This window comes from Rhinolophus sinicus, chromosome X (genome assembly GCF_036562045.2).
Source record: "Rhinolophus sinicus isolate RSC01 chromosome X, ASM3656204v1, whole genome shotgun sequence".
NCBI classification, from domain to species: Eukaryota; Metazoa; Chordata; class Mammalia; order Chiroptera; family Rhinolophidae; genus Rhinolophus; species Rhinolophus sinicus.
In genome coordinates this window covers 58565843-58583372 of record NC_133768.1, presented here as the reverse complement: position 1 = coordinate 58583372, position 17530 = coordinate 58565843, and the positions used below count along the sequence as shown (strand labels likewise).

The window sequence follows — 17530 nt, the reverse complement described above, 5'->3', positions numbered from 1 at the left end:
CTAAACATTACAATACTGATTTTTTTTGTTTTTGCCAATATGGTAAAAAAGGCCTTCATTTTTAACTTGCATTTTCTTGATTACTAGTGATGTTATACCTATATGTATATTGGCCATTTTTATTTCTTTTGTTGTTGTTTGTATATTAATTATTTATTCATTTCACATGCTCACTTTTATTTTCTTTTTGTTTCTTTATTTTATTCTTCTACAATTACTTTTGTATTTGGGATATACTAATTATAGACACATAGAGATTTTAAATATTGTGAATATGTGCTATCGGCACAAAACCAAACAATACATTTAAAAATAAAATTTAAAACAAATACTAGTCTTTCAATTAGTGGAATTGTGCCATTTTTGGATAAAACAATGCATTGCAATAGTTCAAAAACCTCTGTACACCTGAAAGTAATATAAAATAATATTAAATGTCAATCGTAACTGAAAAAAATAGTTAAAATAACTTAAGTAATGAGAATCATTTTATTACTAATAACCACATTGTCTTGGATATATACATGAAACTATTCTAGATTAAAATATTTCACACAATGCGGACAACTAACAGGCATTTGTGAATTTGAATTAAATGGAAAAATGCCAGTATATGGGAATGGTGCAAGATTAACTGACGATGAATCATAATGATGCCTTCAGGGATTGATAGACTACTGCTTGAATGCCATCCACTTTTTTTATATATTTAAATAAAGTTTTATTGGAACACAACTGTACTCATTTGCTTTTGTATTATCTATGGCAGCTTTTATCATACAAAGAGTTGAGAAGTTGCAAAATGGTCTATATCACCTACAAAGCTGAAAATATTTACCATCTGGCTAGTTAAGAAAAAAAATGCTGATTGATGCTTTACATTTCAAACATTTAACAGGTTTTCAAAGAATTTTCAAATATATTAAGCATCTCAACAGAAACTAATACAATTTATATCTGCAATACCACTTTTTACTGCTTAAAACTAGAATGAGGCAGGTCTCAGCAAACAAATGGTAAAATAACTGACACACTATGTTCAGCAAGAAACCATCAACAAAAGAATTTTCACTTAAAAGAGATCAACTACCCTCTTCCCTTCTCTCTTATCTCTAGGTTTTCGTTATCTTCCTCTCGCTCTCTCCCTCCATCTACCTGTCTTCCTTTAATTTTCCAGATAATTTTAGAGTTGCATCTTCAGGCAGAATTTAGCCTGCAGCATTATACCCTACTCTGTGGGGAACAACTCTCCATGGTAGTTTACTGCAGTGATAGAAAAACAGTGTGACTTTCTGTGACAATGCAAACAAATCAGTAAGATAAAAGCCAGCTTTATGGTGTGTATAATGAAATAAAGTTCTTTTCATTTGTAGGGATCATGAAGACTTTCACAATACAATATAAAAATCAGTTGTATTAATGGGGGAAAAAAGGACAGGCATAGGTTGGAATCAGAAGCTTGTTGCAGAACACAGAAGCTTGAAATGTTAGCTATCTCAATAGGAAATAAATACCAAAGAAAAAAAGAAACAAGGAGGATATTTAAGTATAGGGGTAAAGCTATAGGATATGAAATGAATACGTTAGTGTAAATTGCTGCAAAATTTAAATGAATATGTGCTAGCGTAAATTGCCACCCTTCATATGTCAATGTTAGTTCTGTCTAAAGATGAAGGAGGTTTTTCTATTTTTGTAAACTTTAGATTTTGGTTAGTACTGATACTTTTTGGCCTGTTTTACGTTTAATAATTCTTGTAAGATAGTCTGAAACTTGAATTTAGAGGTATAGACTTTATCATAAGTCTCAGCACAATCAGGGGGCTGCTGTGTGACGGGATGTATGCTGTCATTATACACTTATAAATTATTGTTGAGTCATAGCATGGGTGGCAGAATAATCAGAGAATAGGGAGCATAAATGTTGATGATATTGTGGGCTCTGTGGCAGAGACCAATTATCTTTAAGAATACTTGTATAATTTATTCATATATTAGCTCACTATGGTGCCTATGCTTACTTTTCTAATGTTCACATCTCTTAGGATATGGGCCACAATGCAATCAGTAGTCTGCCTATAATACGGGCCAAATGAAAGGGCTCCTCATTACAGAAACTCTAAATTTTCTTTCTTTAGTGTTTTAACTCCATTAGTTTCTTAATCATAAATAATAGATTGTTTTTAACCTGAGTCATAGAAATATCCTGCCCCTGCTTTAGATAATTACCCTGAAACTTGTGATTTATGCTTGTTGATTATAACCATTGAAGCCTACTGTTCTCTCCTACCCATTCGGGGCCCAGCTCTTGGACAATTGATGCCACCTGAGTGACCAGTCGAATGGCCACAGGCTCTGTAAGAGCTGACAGGTTTTCCATCACGTAGTCACATCATTAATAATTTTGAGTTCTGCTCTTTAAGCCAACACTTTTAAATTTATTAATTAAAATCTATTTTTCCACATTCAGGGGCCTTGGGGATACAGAGGATACCCCAGCAATATTGCCAGTCCCAACCAAAGAAGCCAACATGGTCTTCCAGGCGGATGACAAGACCCCTTCCTCTCATCTAAGATCAGATAGGGCAAGAGTTCTGTGAATCCCCATTAGGTAGGGCCAGCTCTACGCCCCTGTTCAGCAGGAAGCAGATACAGAAGACCTTCTGTCCCTCAACTTCCCAGAGAGATTTTATGGGGATCATGTCTCTTAAGGGGAAAACAAGGCAGGCGGTTAGAGATAGACATTGGGTTTCTGCAGTCCCGCACGTCCAACACAGAATGCAACTACCGAAAAGACCTGTGGGGACAGAGCCCCAGAGAGCAGTTTCCAGGCTCTCAGCCTCACGTGGAAAGGTGCTGGCTCGGGTAGAAGATGGCCGTTGGCTGTGACTAGTTGACCATCAGCTGTGGCCGGTTGGCCAATTGGCCACTGATATAACTGCCGCGGCTGTGCTGGAGAGTGGAGTCAGTTGGTTGGCAGGCAGAAAAGCAGACAGCAGGTCACACGTCGTGTGAATCCAGCCTCCAGTGAGACTATAGTGGTATGACTCCCCTACCTATCGCTCCGTGGATGTTCCTTTTTGGCCTAGCCACATCCTGCGTTCTTATGTGGGGAGTGGGAGCTGAGACCCCACAGGCAACCCCGCACGACAGGACCTCCCCTCTCTGCCCCAAACTTCCCCTTTTCATTGTAATTATCTACCCCTGAGACAGGTTAGCTAGCATGTCCCTAGGTAGACAGAGAGGTCTCTGGTGGAATAAACAAAGACAGCCATATCCTAAAACTCCAGGTTTTGAAATCACCCATTCGCTCCAGGACAAAATGTAACAAGGTCTTGAGGTTAATCATAAAATTCCTTTTAACCTGACAAATGGAGCAGATCTGATACATAAGAGTGGGTTACTTTGCTAATTCCTTCAGGATGGGCAAACAGAACAAACCTGGTAGACGAATTTCATTAGAAGGTACCAGTTCCTTCTTCAAACAGTTCCCCTTCCACAAACAGGCAAGGGAATTTATAAAAGTAAGAGCTTTTGCCTCAGTCACGGGGCATCCCTATTCGGGACCCTTCCCACTCAGGAGCTCTGACTCTTTGCTTTCGATAAACTATCCTCTTTTTAAAACTCTTTGCCTCTCTTGGGTCCGTGTTTCTATTCTTTGGTCTCACAAGAAAGGATCCCAACCTACACCCAGAAACCGCGGGCAGATCCAATATCATCTACATCATTCACAGGAAAATATTCCTACATCACAACCTGGTAGAAAAAGAGGCAAATTATAATAATGTTAAATTCACCAAAGAAGAAAATACGCTAACAGATAAAGATATACAGTGATGCTTAATCTCACTTGAAAGATATATGACTTTGGACAAGTTACTTAACTTTGCTGTGTCTCAGTTTCCTTTTTTATTCAATGAGGATAAAAACCATAAATAACTCAGAATAATTGTAAGAATTAAATTAACGCATGAAAATTCTCAGAGGAGTGCTTAGCACAGTGTAAAGATCTTAAAAACAGTTAGCCAGTGATGTAGTATAAAGATTAAAAGTAGAAGTTACAGGAGTAATCAGATAAATATCACTTAAGACAATAATAGGATACTGTCATGTGGGAGACCCTGCTCGCTGCGCCATTTGTCGTGCGGGAGACCCTGCTCGCTGCGCCATTTGTCGTGCGGGAGACCCTGCTCACTGCGCCATTTGTCATGTGGGGCGGCCTGTGGGGTCTCTGCTCCCGCTCCCCATACAAGAACGCAGGATATGGTGAGGCCGAAAAGGAACAGCCACGGAGCCATAGGTAGGGGAGTCATACCACTATATTCTCTCTGGCGGCACTATACTCTCAATGGAGGCTGGATCCACACTGTCCGCAAACCGCCATCCACGCTTGCCAGCCCAGCCGCCATCTTCTTGCTAGCCCCCATTCTTTCTCTCTTCTCCTCTCTCCCTCCTAGCACAGCCACAGCAGTTATATTGTGGCCAATGGCTCACTGGTTACAGCTGACAGCCAACTAGCCACAGCTGATGGCCATGCAATCACAGTTGATGGCCATTTACTACCTGAGCCAGCACCTGTCTATGTGAGGCCGAGAGCCTGGAAACTACTTTCTGGGGCTCTGCCCCCACAGATACAATTAAGACAAGTTAGTTAGAATTTCATTAGAAGGCACCAGTCCCCTTCTTCAAACAGCTCCCCTTCCCCAAACAGGCAAGGGAAGGTATAAAAGTAAGAGCTGTTGCCTCAGTCACTGGGCACCCCTATTTGGGACCCCCTCCCAATCGGCAGTTCTAACTCTGCTTTCAATAAACTATACTCTTTTTAAAACTCTGCCTCTCCTGGGTCCATGTTTCCATTCTTCGGTCTCATGAGACACGATCCTGGTCCACACCCAGAAACTGCCCACAGATCCAACATCATCTACATCACCCCATGAGGAACACATGGGTACAAAATACCCAACTAGATTAAACTGGCCACTCACACCTGCACAGTAAAGGCCACAATGACCTTCATTTCACCTGGGCCTCATTATACCATTATTATAATATCATACATATGCCTGGAAGTTCATTAATATTATTGTAACAGACTGAATTTTGGGAAGGAACATGCGCAGTCTAAAAAGATGTGGTAATAGCCTCTTGTCAATCACAGGTGTCAATCAAGTGGTCCTGCCCCGAAAGGAACAGCCCATTCTAGAGAAAAAAGGATAAAAACTCTAAGTCCTCCCCAGTCCAAGCCCTTTGAGCCTCTTTAGACTTGCCTTTGCTCGCGGCCCACTCCAAACCGTTTGGAGTGTACTTTTTCTCATAATAATGCCACCTTGAGCCACTACTTTCTGCTCTGGCCTGCTTCTACCATGTTTTCCTGAAAATAAGACCTAGCCAGACCATCAGCTCTAATGCGTCTTTTGGAGCAAAAATTAATACAAGACGCGGTCTTATTTTACTATAATATAAGACCAGGTCTAATATAATATAATATAATATAATATAATATAATATAATATAATATAATATAATATAATATAATACCAGGTCTTATATTAATTTTTGCTCCAAAGGACGCATTAGAGCTGATGGTCTGGCTAGGTCTTATTTTTCGTAGAAACACGGTATTTCTTTGAAGTGTACTTTTTCTTCTAATAAACTGCTCTTTCACTACTTTACCTTGGTCTCTAGTTCAATTCTTTGCTCGAGACACCAAGAACCTGGACACCGCACTGAGGAGGGCCCACTCTCTGGTAACACCTGTACTCCAGGCAATGTTCTTTGGGCTTCTGGTAACTTAAGAAACAAACATTTAATCCTGTGGAAATAGCCTACGTATATTTTTGTGTATGCTATTCTTTAATATAGAGCTTACATAATGGTTTAACTTAATTTCTGCAGGTATAACTAATAAAATGAAAAATAAAACAATTAAAAAGCAAATATCCTAAAATCATGAAAATGCAACTTAAAAATAGACATTGGAATTTTTTTTTTTTCTGGAGTTTTCTCCTATTCTTTCATTCGGGATGTATTTCTTTGTTTCCCAATTTACAAGTCCGAGCCTGGCAGAACGGTTGGCTCTTAGCTTGATCCCCGGTGGCTCCCATTATGGTGACTCTGAGGTCCCCGAGCAGTGCCACCGGTATGGTGACTACTGAGTGTTCTGCTCTGGTATCTACCATAAAAATCACTGTTTGGCCCCCTACATCTAAGTCAACCGTGGGCTCGTGGGGGCCAAGTTCAAACAACCCCGGTCCTCTTCAGTCCAACTTGATTCCCGCTAATCCTATGAAGTCGGGCTCCGGGCTGGTTGGGTTGGGACCACGGGGGCGGCCGAGGCTGGAAGTGGAGTGTCTGGAAGTGGCAGGACTGTGCCAGCCGTTGGCCGTGTTCATGGTTTCCTTTGCTGAGCAAAAACTTTTTAATTTAATGTAGTCCCATTTGTTTATTTTTTCTTTCCTTTCCCTTGCCTAAGGGGATATATCAGAAGAAAATATCACTAAGAGCAATGTCAGAGAGTTTGCTGCCTATGTTTTCTTCTAGGAGTTTTATGGTTTTGGGTCTTACATTTAAGTCCTTAACCTATTTTGAGTTTATTCTTATATATGGAGTAAGAAGGTAGTCCAGTTTCATTTTTTTTTCATATATCCGACCAATTTTTACAATGCCATTTATTGAATAGATTCTCTTTACCCCATTGTATATTCTTGCCTTCTTTGTCATACATTAAATGACCTTATATGCATGGGTTTATTTTTGGGCTCTCTATTCTGTTCCATTGATCAGTGTGTCTGTTTTTATGCCAGTACCATGCTGTTTTTATTATTATGGCCTTGTAGTATAGTTTGATATTAGGTAGCATGATGCCGCCAACTTTGTACTTCTTTCTCAAGATTACCATGGTTATTTAAGGTCTTTACTAGTTCCATATAAATTTTAGGATAATTTATTCTGGTTCTGTGAAAAATGACATGGGTATTTTGATAGGGATTGCATTGAAGCTGTAGATTGCTTTGAGCAATATGGACATTTAAATATTTTAAATCTTTCTATCTATAAGCATGGTGTATGCCTCTATTTATTTGTATCTTCTTCAATGTCTTATAATTTTCTGAGTACATGTCTTTTACCTCCTTGGTTAGATTTATTCCTACATATTTTATTTTATTTCTTTGAGGATATCATTTCTTTAGCTAAGTCTTGGATCTCTGAGAGCCAAATTAATACCTAAGAGGAATGTACTGCTAGTTTGGGTATTCTGTGGTGCTTTTCAGTGTACCTCACCTCATTGCATGGAAATTTTCTTGAGATTGGCAGGTGACCTAGTGTCAATCTAACCCATTTTGTGACTAATATGTCTTAGCTTGGGAGTCTTACAGTTAGGTGGCAAGTGCTCTAATAGCTTTTAAGTGTTCAACCCATGCCCACCAGTTTTACTATTTTGACTTATGAGATTACAATTGACAACAGATATATTATTCCTTTATATCATGTGCACATTAATATAAACCAACAGTAACCAAAAGACGAAATTGTGGACACCAGCATTAACCAAATAGAAGGTACAGTGGATTGGCCAAGAGAAGGCCATGAGGTATACATGACCCAATGTAGTTGTTTAAATTAGAATCCTTTTGGTTAAAATTTACTGCACAGAGAAACTAACTTACTCAGGTCAAAAGATTCCCAAAGTGGCCATTGTTTTTACAAACTATCTTTTATTAGATCATACCATCTAGACAAAAAGAGACATCAATGACAGTTCCAGAGGGAACTGCAGACTCTTTAGGTTGGCAAGACCACATGACAGTAGAATGCACTAGGAATACACAAACTTGCAAAAACAAAACAAAACAAAAAAATCTTGGAGGGTTATCAACACCAGGAACTGGAACGTGGAATCTGAAAGAGCTTACTTCCGGCAGCTCCAGATCAGTTTTAGAAGGGAGCCTAACATGCTCTGCAGGTACTACTACTGTGTCCAAAGTCCAGAGGGAAGTCACCATGGATGCTGCTACTAAGAAATGTCTCTAAGAAATGTCTGACACTAAGAAATGTCAGAAACAAAACTGCATATGGAATATAATGAAGCAGAAGGATGAGTTTATTGCAAGGTTTTCAACCTGCAATTCGTGAAACTCAAGGCTATGGCTTTTTCAGCTGATTAGTTGCCCACTGCTCTCTTTATTTAGATCGGGGTAGATGAGTCAGGGAACAAGGAAGTCCAGAGATGATGTGAACAGACTTGGCATTTGGGGATGGGCTGGTGTCCTATGCTGATTTCAGAGAAGAGGTGTAAATTCTGGTAAATTTAGGTTAAGTTTCCTTTATGCACCTACATTGACCATCTCCATATTGTCCCTGATAAAAGTGACTCCATTTTAGTTTGGTTCCACAGAAGAAATCTTTAAGAAATTTTGAAAATACATTGAGATAAATGAAAATGAAAACATAACATATCAAAACTTGTGAAGGTTAATTTTATGTGTCAAATTTCAGTGTGTTTTTGGATGGGATTAACATTTAAATCAATGAACTTTGAATAAGCAGATTACCTTCCATAATGTGGTTCAGCCTAATCTATCAGTTGAAAGCCTAAGTAGAATTAAAAGACTGGCCTCATGAGCAAGAAGAAATTCTCCAACAGACTGCCTTTGCATCTGTGCCATCAGCTTTCCTGTGTCTCCAGCCTGCTGGCTTTCAGACTGGAACTGTAACATCAGCTCTCCTGGGTCTCCAACCTTTTGACTACACTGTAAATTTTGGATTTGTCACCTTCCATAATTGCATGACCTAATTCCTTATAATAATATCACATATATGTATAAGTATATACATATATACATATATATGTGTATATATATATATATATATATATATATATATATATATATATATAAAATCTTGAAGACTTTGTGGAATATATGCATATTCTTTATAATGTCATATATAAGTGAATGCAGACAAAATAGTTATCAGAGGGAAATTTATAGATGTAAGTGCCTAAATTAAGAAATAAGTTTTTTGCACTTGCATCTTTCAATCTTGAAGACTAGTTTCCATCTTTATGTGTGGCTTATTCTTTTCTATTTTTTTCTTTAAATTGCCCCCCCTTTCTTTTATCTCCAGTGCTCCTACATGTCAAAAGTTTTACTTTGTACAGTGGTCATTTATGGTTCTTTTCTTTCATAATTTTTGTCTTTATTTCTTTTATACTAAGGGATTTCTCCAACTTCATGTTTCATCTTTTCTATTAAAATTTAATTTTGGAAATTCTATATTTAAGCTTTAAGAAATTTCCTTAATTTCTGGCATTTTTAAACAACATTGTATTATTGTCTCATGAATGAAATAATTTATCAAAATGCTCTGTGCATATACTTTCTTTCCTTAATTAAAAAAATTCTGGGGATAGTTTTTGTTCATATTGATCTTTATTACTCACAATGAGGGTTTGCTTCCTTTGCTTAGTGATCTTTAATTGTCTGTTGCTATTTACTAAAAAATATCTAGTTGGTTGGGATGGTTTCCTTCTATTCTTTTCTATGTAGGCCTGATTTCTCAGATAAGTAGTACATGTATCTGGTCACTTGGGTAATAAATATAGTTATAAATATATTTTTATTAACCATGAGAAAGTGAGGAACTGGATGTCAGGCAATGGCCTCACCAATTCCCCCTCACGTCCCCCATGCAAGGCAGAATAGGGAGTACTTTACTCTGGGTTTGTAAAACCCATGGCAGAAACCTTTGCTTTCTCAGATGGTTCAATTTCTCAAGAGAATGATGCTGTGCTTTTTTGCCTGAGAATAACTAGACTAATAGTTTTCTTTACACTTAGGGAAAGGTGTGCACGTATTGACAGCCTCAACTCTTCCATATGCAGAGTTTCAAACATTTGCTATGTTTCAATACCACCTTTCATTCTTGACCTCTGTCATATCTGCCTCAGATTCTGAAGGGTCTCTGGAATTCTCTCTTCCAAAAATTTGTTGATATAGCTCATCTTCCCTTCTTTATGCTGTAAAGTTTCTATTTCTAATTCTAGAGTAAAAGATGTGAACACAAGACTGCTTATTGAAGCAGAAACCCTTTAGTAGTCCCTAAAAAAATTGACTAATGAATGATTCAGGGATAAGAATGCTATCTTTTCTTGTTTTCTTCAAAGGTTGGAGTACTCTTATAGAGTCTGTTTTCATTAGTATCCACCTACTTGCCATACTGTCCCTAAACGCATTTATACATCTATATGTGTGTTTATTTTATATATATATAAAATCTTAAGCTTTTATGTTCCAAAGGGCAGAAATTTCAGAGGTCATTTTACACATTCCTGAGTTTCAAAAAGGCTATGTGATATGAATGCGAAGGGTTTTTCTTCAAATGAAGTTACAGATCTATTATGAAAAGAAAAAAAAAGATGAAGCAGTTATAATGATGTGGTGAAATAATTATGTGAGAACGTAAATGGACTTGTTAAAAGAATAAGAATCATTGATTTCTGATAATGATCCAGTTAGATAAATTGTGAAGGAAAGTGAGTGAATGTCCAAAAAAAAGAATGTTTTCAAAATTTTCTTTTTACTAAAAGGAGAATGGGAACTGATTTGCTGGCTAAATTAAAATCTTACTTCAGGTCAGTATGAACCATGGTTTAAAAAATGGTTAAAAATAAGAAACTTTTGTTGAATAGAGAACTGAGAAAATGGGTGGAGTTTTTAATTCTCCTCAAAAATTGTTTCATAGTCATTTTGTGCTTAAATTTTTAAAAAGGGACATTAATTTACAGGCTGCAAGTTTCCAGCTTCAAAAGCATAGCAGAGATGCAGGTAAATTGAAATCCGGTGGAAGGTAAGCCTGTTCAAAGACAGCCACATGCATATTTGTGTTGTAATCAGTTGTTATACCCTTTCAACCACTTTGTGTGAGTCCTTCAGAGACTGATAAAGTGATCATTAAAATGGTTTTCATCCAGCTTAAATGCCATGTCTTTTTGGAATTATAAATATCATAATTAGAAAAATAAATAGAGAGCATTTGTTCCCCTTCAAAGTAGTGTATAAATAATGATGAGGTGCATTGTTTTATTCATACAGAGAGAAGCTGCAACATTAAGTGATGAGACTGACGGCATTTGTCCCTAAGAGAAAGTCAGCGTCAGAAGTGAGATTAGACAATTATTCTCCTTCTGCTTAAAGCACACTTCAAAGAGGTGTGGGGTGGGGGGTTGAGTAGAAATGGAAGAATAGAAATATTTGAGTTTATAGCCATGAAAGGAAAGGAATTTAAGGTTAAATATTAAGAACTACATATTGCATTATAAATCTATGGAAGTAATAAGGTTCTCACTTGAGAGTACTTAATCCCAGCAATTTTTGGTATCCTTTAAGGTGTGTGGTGAGAGATGGGAAGGTACCTTATTTCTTAATTCTAAGACACATTTTTTTTTCATACTTTTCTCATCTCTGAATTTGGAATGCACTCATAATCAATGAGATAAATATTTAATCGGCAATACTTTCTTATTCTTAGGAGTACATAAAATAATGGTCCATATAACAGTCTATGGAGTTTTAGATATAATAAAATATAGTAATTTATACTGTGTATGTCATGAGATAGATATAGATGATATATATAGAGATAGATACAGATATAGAAATATTTCTGTTGTGTATGCCATGACACAGATATCCATATTTATATCTATGTCTATGTCTCTACTTCTATATCTATCTGTCTATCTGTCTGTCTGTCTGTCTGTCTGTCTATCTATCTATCATCTATCTATCTCAGAAAGTTTGTGACTTGGGAGATAGAAAATTTGTTAAGTTGTTTTGACAGCATCTGAATATTCCTAGTAAGGCATTTTTGTTGGTACTTTGCCACAACTTAGATATTTAAAAACTTATCAGTTAATTTAGATATTTATATTTTTATTTTATTCATCTCATCTGTAAAACATATCAGCCAAAAATAAGTTGTATAAGTTATATAATCTGTTTGTATACAATGCACTATTTATGGTTTTCCCAGAGCCAATTAAAATAAATATTTAAAAGCAACCTAAGTCAATTCTCCACACAATGCAATATATAGATGATGTTATAGAATTGTACACTTGAGACCTATATCGTTTTAATAACCAATTTCACCCCCAATAAATTTAGTACATTTTTTTAAAAATTAAAAAAACAACAACAACACATAAATGTATTTCTAAAGAACAACAAAACATTTGTCTTTTACTGGCACATATGGTATATACATGGTTGTCTTAGCAATGTGTTACTTAGATTTCTGGTCAAGATAGCAGAGGAAGTAAATGCTGTGCTTGCCTCCTCTCATGAACACATCAAAATTACAACTGAACTACAGAAAAACCATCATTGAGAATCACCTGAAGTTTATCTGAACAGATGTCTTACAACTAAGAGCATACAGAAGAAGCCACCTTGAGACTCGTAGGAGGGGTACAGACATGGAATGAGCCGGTCCCATACCTACATGTGGTGGTTAAAAATCAGGAGGAATATCTCAGCTGTGGAAGTCCCCATAGAAGCAAGGAGTCCTAGCCCCACACCAGGCTCCCAAGCCCAGGGTTGCAATGACAGGAAGAGAAGTTCCCATAACTTCTGACAGTAAAAGACAGTGGAAATTGTAGCTGAGTAAGACAGAGGGCTACTGGAGTCCCAATCATTCCTCTTAAAGTGCCCACATGTGGGTTACTCACTGACAAACTCACTTGCTCTGAGCTCCAGCAGTGGGTCAGCAGCTCAAAAATGCCAGGTACATACGAGGACACCCTGAATTATCTGGCTTCAGGGTGAGGACTGGAGGAGCAGCTTTCTCCCAGACAGAAGTGCTGGCAGAATCCATCATTTCTTTGTTGAGAGCCTACCCCTCTCTGGCATGCAAATGCAGGCAGTCACCATATCTGAGTCTCCACCAACCTGACTAATACTGTTTGTTCCTCCTCCCCATCCTGCTGATTCCCTGAGACCCTGCCCCACCCAACATTTGGGCACACCCAAGCAGATTCCAGTGGAATTTCCATATAAATGGCCTGTCTTTGTTCATGCTGTGGACTTCCCTAAAATTTCTGAAAGGTTCACAAACCCCACACAAGGGGTATCTGGCCTCAGTATTCTGTGTACCTCTTGCTGAGCAGCCTGAAGCCTGGCACAAATGACAGCAGGCCTCAGTTCACAGCTTGGCTCTTTGAGGCACCTCCAAGCTCAGAGCCACTGGCAGCCATCTGTGGATTAGTTTGTGGCTCATGTCAGGTGACCCTGGGCAGGGAAAAGGTGGCAGCTGAACTTAGCTTGAGGCAGAGCCCCTCCCAGAAGGCCCCAGGAATGGCAAGCCCAGTGAGCAGCTTTGGACTGCGCCAAAGCACCACCAATCTGCCTCCACAGGTGACACATCCAAAGGGCACTCTAGAAAGGCACCAGAGCCCTTCTAAAATGCATTCTGCTCCATAGTGCCAGCCCCTGCATGACAGTTCCTCCATTGTAGTCACCACCAGTCCTCACAATCAATTAGCCCTAGGGTCAATCCCTCTTATTGATATGCAAACAGCAACCAAGGCTCAACTACAACAAGAGGGCACACACAACCCACACAAGGGACACACCTGGAACACCTGGCTCAGGTGACCAGAGAGTTTCTACCACTGGACCCACAGGACATTTATTACATAAGGCCACTCTACTAAGACCAGGAGGCATAGCAGCCCTACCTAATACATAGAAACACACACAGGGAGGCAGCCAAAATGGGAAGACAAAGAAACATGTTCCAAATGAAAAAACAGAACACAGTTCTACAGAAGGAACTAAACAAAATGGAGACAAGCAATCTACCAGAGGCAGAGTTCAAAACAATGGCTATAAGGGTGCTCAATGATCTCAGAGAGAACTTCAACAAACAGATAAGAAACATTAAAACGGAGATAAGAAAAAAACTTAAAAAAGAACCAGTCATAGATGAAGAATACAGTAACTGAAATAAATAATGTATTAGAGGGTATCAACAGTAGATTTAGATGAAGCAGAGGATCGAATCAGTGATTTAGAAGTTAAAGTAGTGGAAAACACCCAATGAGAACAGCAAAAAGAAAAACAGATTACAAAAAATGAGGGGCTTCTGGGACAATATCAAGTGTACCAACATTCACATCATAGGGATACTAGAAGGAGAAGAGAGAGAGAGCAAGGAATTTAAAACCTATTTGAAGAAACAATGATGGAAACATTCCATATCCTGGTGAAGGAAATAGACATACAAGCTCAGGAAGTGCAAAGAGTCCCAAACAAGATAAACCCAAAGAAGCCTACACCAAGACACATCATAATTAAAATACCACAGGTTAAAGACAAAGAAAGAATCTTAAAAGCAGCAAGAAAAAAGCAGTTAATTACCTTCAAGGGAGCTCACATAAGACTGTCAGCTGATTTCTCAGCAGAAACTTTGTAGGCCAGAATAGACTGGCATGGAATATTCCAAGTGATGAAAAACAAGTAACTACAACGAAGATTACTCTACCCAGAAAAGCTGTCATTTATAATCTAAGAACAGATAAAGAGTTTGCCAGACAAGAAAAAATTAAAGGAGTTCATCAACTCCAAACCACTATTACAAGGAATGTTAGAGAGACTTCTGTAAGACAAATATATATGTATAGGTGATAGATAGATAGACAGATAGATACATAGATAGAGACATATATAGATATAGATAGACATAGCTAGATATAGATATAATAGATAGATATATGAGTAATAAAATGACAATAACTCCATGTCTATCAATAATTACTTTAAATGTAAATGGACTAATTTCTCCAATAAAAAGATAGGGTGGCTAAATGGATAAGAAAACAAGACCATTGCATCTGCTGCCACAAGATACTCACTTCAGATCAAAAGACACACAAAGACTGAAAGTAAAGGGATTGAAAAAGATCTTTCATGAAAATTGAAAAAAAAAAGCTGTGGTAGCAATGCCTATACCAGAGAGAACAGACTGAAACAAAAGCTATAATAAGAAACAAAGGAGTACCGAGTAATCTCACTTCTGAGTATTTTTTCAAAGAAACCCAAAACACTACTTCAAATAAACATATACATCTATATGTTAATTGCAGCATTATTTATTAGGTTGATGCAAAACCTAATAAATCATTTATTAGGTTGATGCAAAAGTTATTGCAGTTTAAAAGGTTAAAAATAATTGCAAAAACTGCAATTACTTTTGCACCAACCTAATACAATAGCCAAGATAAGGAGACAACTTGGGTGTCCATCAATAGATGAATGGATAAAGGAGAGGTAGATATATAATGGAATATTATTCAGCCATAAAAAAGTGAAATCTTGCCATCAACAACAATATTGATGGACTAGAGGGTATTGTGCTGAGTGGAGTCAGACACAGAAAGACAAATGCCTGTGATTTCACTTACATGTGGAATCTAAAGAACAAATTAAACAAAGAAACAAAACAGAAACAAACTCATAGATACAGAGAACATTCTGATGGTTGTCAGCTGGGAGGGGTTTTCGGCAGGTAAGTGCAAAAGCAGAAGGGATTAAAAAGTACAAATTGGTAGTTACAAAGTAATCATAGAGATGTAAAGAATACCATAAGTAATATAGTCAGTAATATTGTAATAACTATGTATGGTGTCATATGGGTACTATATTTATCAGGGTGATCACATTGCAAGTTGTGTAAGATGTCTAATCACTGAAGTGTACACCTGAAACTAATATATTATATGTCAATTGTAATTAAAAATATATATTATAATGCATATATATATATATATATATATATATACACACACACACACACACACACACACACACACACATAATGTGTTACTTAAAATCTGCATATACCTCTTGATCCCTAAAAGCAGATATCATAAAATTGATACCTTCTTATTAAAGGGGCATGTTCTCTTGATTACATTGTTCAGTTGGACCTTTTGCATTGACGCTCAAGTTGCAATTAGAATAAAGAAATTCTGATCAAAATGGCGGGGTGAGGTGAGCCTCTGTAAAGCTACCCTGGAATTTACAACTAATCAAACAACAATAACTCCACAAAGGACTCCCTGCAGAGCAGACAGGAAAGACAAAGAGGCCCACTACTGAATTCACCTAAAGGTGGGCGAATCGCGAGAGCGGGGGAGGAGGGAAGGGAGAAGTGCGGAGACTGAACCGAGCGAGCGCAAGATGCAGACCGAGCTCAGTGCTCTGAGCTCGCTGTATCCAGTAATTACAGCAGCTGTGGGAGAGGGAAGAACTTGGAATGCTAGGACTTCGTTTATGGTCCACAGGGCTGAGGGGGCAGCATATAACATGGCTGAACCCAAGGCTCACGGCAGAAACCTCGGAGAAAAGACTGAGGGAAGAAGGCTGAAAACGGTGGTTTAAGCCCTCACTGCCGAGCAGAGAATGGAAACTTACGTACTGAGACTAGCCGCCCCCTCCCTACGCTCCCAGAGCTTGCCCCGCCTCCACCTGCCTGGTTCTAGAAGCGGAACAGTAGCAGTGTCAGATCAAAAGAACAGAATATTTGCTGTTCTGAAAACTGTGGACCGCAGACACAGATTCGCAGCCCAACTAGTTCCAGCAAGAGGAGGGAGCTGTGGAAGCAGGACTGGCTGTGGTGGTGGTCTCCGCCATTGCTCTGGGCCACCTCTCACAACTTACCCTGCCTCTGGCCCCACCTATCTGGGAGGATCCCTGCAGGAGGAAACAGAACTGCTGAAACATACGGGCTCTGAATCTGGTGCAGGAAGAGCTTTGAAACTTCAAAAGCTCTCCACATACTCACACCGACACTGCGCCCTGTGACCCAGGTGAACTATTAACAGAGGAGAAGCCCGTCTCCCAGGGAATCCCCCCATTGTGTGAGAAGCGGGAATAGTGCAGAGAAAACATAGCACTACCATGTGAGAGAAAAAAAAAGGCTGCAGTCGGAGAGAAAATAAAACATTCTACCAACAAGTACTGGAAAACAAAAGAAAGACCTCTTCCTATCAACCTGTTGCAGAAGCCACTCCTGTAGATGTCTAGGAAGAGAAATAATAAATCAGTAATTGCCATGAATAACCAAGGCAACAAGACAGCTCAGAAAGAAAGTGAAAAGTCTCCAGAAAAGGAACTTAAAGATATGGAAATATGTGACTTAAATGACAGAGAATTCAAGATTGCAGTTCTGAAAAACTCAACGAGATGCAAGAAAACACAGAAAGGCAGTTTAATGAACTCAGAAACACAATCAAAGAACAACATGAGCATTTTACGAAAGAGATTGAAATTTTAAAAAGAACCAAATAGAATTTCTGGAGATTAAGAACTCAATAGAAGAAATTAAGAATGAAATAACCAGCTTAGGTAGTAGAGTTGACCAGATGGAGGAAAGAATCAGTGACATCGAAGATAGAAACCTGGAAATGACACAGATGGAAGAAGAAAGAGACTTGAGACTTAAAAGAAATGAAAGAACTTACAAGAACTTT

At 38.2% G+C, this 17530-nt stretch overlaps 1 pseudogene; it reads left to right on the top strand.

The window, feature by feature from the left end:
• The first annotated feature begins 6102 nt into the window (after positions 1 to 6102).
• The window catches only part of LOC109437601 (60 kDa heat shock protein, mitochondrial), a 111432-nt pseudogene continuing 100004 nt past the window's right edge, over positions 6103 to 17530 (top strand).